At 39.8% G+C, this 4,133-nt stretch overlaps 1 protein-coding gene across 1 annotated transcript in view; it reads right to left on the reverse strand.

Moving 5' to 3' along the window:
- LOC102671663 (microtubule-associated protein Jupiter) overlaps positions 1 to 4,133 on the reverse strand; it is a 27,269-nt gene that overhangs the window by 8,099 nt on the left and 15,037 nt on the right. The gene's annotated exons all lie outside the window — the stretch shown is intronic.

Below are 4,133 nucleotides of genomic sequence, written 5' to 3' on the forward strand. Positions count from 1 at the left end.
TTTTTAAAACTTTCTTAGACAATCGAAAAATACGAAAGAAATTTGGGGGAAAAAAGTAGCGTTCCAAAAAGTGTTTTACCTTAAAAGAACTCGCATAAAAATGAACAAAAAAGAACGGCCTTAAAACCTACAATTTTAATCTCGATCTCTGTACAGAGGATCTGGGTGAAGACGTCAAATTCTTTGACGACAAAGGGCAATCTCAACCCCTTTTTCCTCGATCCACGCCTCTTAAGTGCACGCGAAACTGCATCGTGTGTAATACACGGTGTACCGTGAGACCACTCCTTAGTCATAGCCGCGTCGAGTCAGCCACTTTCGATGCGAAAAGAAGGGTTGAGAACCATTGTTCTCGATCGGCGTTGGCGTTGGCCGCCAACATGGGAACAGAACACGGCTCGGCCCCCACGACGGAAGGACTCGATCCAATTTGCTCGATAAATCTGCGCTGATTTCAACGTAACGAGGGTCTCGCGCTTGATGCGTGGCACGCGCTTTGTCGCGTGCTCGCTTCGTGGCCGAGCGGACAAAGTGGGAAAGGAAGAAGGGGGGAAAGAGAGAAGAGCAGTGACGAGAGATGAAGGGGAGGGGAGAGGGGGAAGGGGCCAGACTTCGTCAGGACAGGAGCAATTAAAAGTATGGGATCCATTCTCTTTTCTACGAACGATGGGGGAGCGATAGTTTTAAAAGCAGGCCTTCATTAGCAGAACGGTTCAATTAACGAGGGAATCGTTCGTGCGTGACGATTTTTTTTTTTATTCTAATTTCTTTTTTTCTTTCTTTCAATAGAGACAGAGATAATCGCTTTCGAACGCTGGCAGTTGGAGCAAAGAACTATTGGAACAATGATGAATCTTGGATCGATTCAGGCAGAAGAATAATCCTTGTTGATCGATATGACAGCACGATGTTATTATATTTACGTCATCATTTCGTACTATGATTTTTCTTGCGAACTATTGTACTATCGTAAATGACGATAGATGAATTATTTTCATACGAATGTTAATATTAATCATTGAAAATCATTGAAAATAGAAACTCGATACGATATAGTTTCGCTTAAAAGATTGTTATATCCTGTTACCAACAACAGTGATGTATGAATATATAACTATACCAACTAATTAATCGAAGTGGAATATAACACACAATATCCAAAAATAATCCATCTATAATTAAATCTCCCAATTTCTTCATCTCAATTCTTCGTTCTCCTATAATCTTCCGGCTCGACTGTGATATAATTTATAAATTCGAGGACGCCACTTCTAAGTCATCCACCCCCATCTGTTTACGCTCCCAATCCCTCCTCACTCGTGTAGTAGATTTTCTAATTACGTTCAATTAACGTTCCTCCCGAACACGCATTCGTTCTATCGGCCGTGTATCGATACGCAAAAACTCGTTAAACTTCGATCGATTATAATCGTTCCACTCTAATTAAGGGCGCAACACCAAAAGCCTCTCTCTCTCTCACTATCTTACCTTCGTCAAACGGCCGTATCATAGCGAGTGTTTCATCGACTTGGCGATAAATCAACGCTTCCTCGTTACGCTGTCTCGGATAATTGAACGACGCTGTTTGATGGAAATGCATGTTCTTCTCTCTCTCTCTTCGCTTATTCGCCGTACAACGCTATGGTTCACGTTTATGGCCCGTTTAACGCTCGAAATTCGAGAGAAGGCGCGGGTGTCGTCCAATTTTTATTAAAACAGATTCGATAAAACAGAAATTACTTCTAATTACGTAATTAATCATCGTTTCTAACTTTTTCCATAATTCCTACGAGGAGTTTTAATTGGTATAGTCAAGTATTTTTGTAAAAGAAGAATTATAAAAGTTTTAGCAAGAGATTGTAATCCAAAAGTTCACGTTCACATTTTTACGAATAATACATCCATGTTCCAATATCAACATAATATCATTGATTTATATCACTTCTTTACAGATCGACACTAAATATTCCACCTAAACAGAGCGCAACAAGTATGTAACCGATAATTAATCTCATAATGAAGTCTCCAATAGTTGTTAAATTAACCCACACGGAATCGGAAACCGGTATTCTCTCTTTCTCTCTGTCTAACACGAATAAGAAGCATAGAGAACAGGATTTATCGTCCCCTTTCCATTTCTTCCTGAATCCTATCGAGGAGAGGAAAAAGGAAAGCGTAAAAAAAAAAAAAGAAGGCAAAGATCCACGTGCCGGGGGGACGTGGACGATTGATGATCCCCCTTCGGTGATGTCGCCGCGTCCGGTCTTTGGAAGCGTCCGAGATACGCCATTTTCTCTCTCTCGAGAGAGAGAGCCCACACGTCCGCAACGAAACCGTGGAGAGACGGGAGAGCAAATAATAACGAGGATAATCAATCGGCCGTAGGAAGGAAAGGAATCCTCTGGGGGGGAGGGACAGGATGGGCGCGGCGGGAAATACGTTGGACGAACGTACGCCTCTGCCCTCTTCTTTTCGTCGCAGATATCGGATCCTCTCTCTCTGTTCGTTCAACGAGTCAACCTGTTTTACGCGCATGCAATTTTCATCCACGATGATCGGGAAACCGCCACATGGCGGTTTTAAACGAACACGAAGAAGCGATCGGGGCTGTTTTAAATCGGTTAATGACGTTTAATCTTACCTGTGCCGCGTTTAACAGGCTAGACTGGAGATTAGAACGGTTTCTTTTTGGATCTCGCATGATTCGCGATGACGGATGATGGTGTAATGAGATTATCGATAGGGGTGAAAATTGTTTGTTTGGAAAGGAGTGGAGAGACGTGTTTTTAAATACGATGAATTTTGAAGATATTTCGGTATAATTTCGGATTTAAAAGAGTGGATCGAAGAGAAATGCATCTTGAATTCGTGGACCGAAATGGATTTGGATTTATCGAAAAATTTTCGATGTATAAAATTAATTTATATCCGAATGCTTCTCATCCCGATAAATCTAGTATGGTCTAGTTTAAATGTCCTGGTAATTGTTTACTTCGTGTTGCATCACGTTGCATGTCATCGAGTCCAATTTAAGGATTGACATGTTGAATTGAAGCGTTTAATATACCAATGATTAGGGTAACGTCGAAACTATTTTAAGCTTTGGACGAAAGGGACCTATTACTTTTCAACTCGATATCACGAGAACATTACATCCAGAAAAGGAAAATATTAGGAATTAAGATATAAATATTCTCAATTTCTCCTTCGTGTCATATATATATCATGAATGAAGAAATTCAGTATAATAAAGTTTCGAAAATTTAATTTAAAATTCTTTCTTTTTTTTTTTTTTTTCCAGAGACTTTCTCGCGAAGAAAAGATGTTGAACGTTGGGGCGCTTCCGGTACCACGTTAGTTCCCCCCGCTGAGAGGATTTTATACCGTGTGGGTTGCCGCTGACCCCAACGGGTTGCTGAACCCTGCTCACACGTTGCCCATCGTGCAAATGCTTATCGTATGGAATCCCATCAGGAGAGCAACTTTTATCTACGCAATATCAATAAATACTAATTTAATAGTAATAAAAATCGATGATTTGTCGTCGCTGCGAGCAAGTTTCACCGCAATTCACGAAACGAGATATTGAGGATAAGTGGTTTTCTCAAGTGATTGACCAACATTTTAGAAACTGAGATTTCTGAATCTCACGTTTTATTTTTTTTCTCTCTCTCTTTCTCTTTTGAATAATTTTTCTTTCGATCACTTTTTAAATTACATTCTTCAAATTTTTCGTCGACATTTACTCGTCGCATCGATCGTTTTGTTAAAAATCTATATATATATATATAGGAGAAAATATGTAGAAGGATAATGTTATTGAAGATTTATGACACGAATATGACATTTCTTTCTTCCCAGTGAAGAAGTCGTTCAATTTCTAAGAGGTTCATCCAATTCCAACCGTGAAATTTCTTTTCGACGCATTAAAAGCCGAGTGATGGACACAGAAATTCCTGAAGAAACCGCGTGAAAAGTGGACCAGGACGCTTTCGAAAATAATAATCATCTGTTACAATGACTCGACATGCTCGTGAAGCGAACTATGCTAATGCTCGTTGGTGAACGTCATTAAAGAGGAAATACGATCCACTCTCTTCAAAAGTTTTCTTTTTTTTCTTTCTTTTTTTTTT

The sequence above is a fragment of the Apis dorsata genome, unplaced genomic scaffold, assembly GCF_000469605.1.
Source record: "Apis dorsata unplaced genomic scaffold, Apis dorsata 1.3 scaffold_247, whole genome shotgun sequence".
Taxonomy (NCBI): domain Eukaryota; kingdom Metazoa; phylum Arthropoda; class Insecta; order Hymenoptera; family Apidae; genus Apis; species Apis dorsata.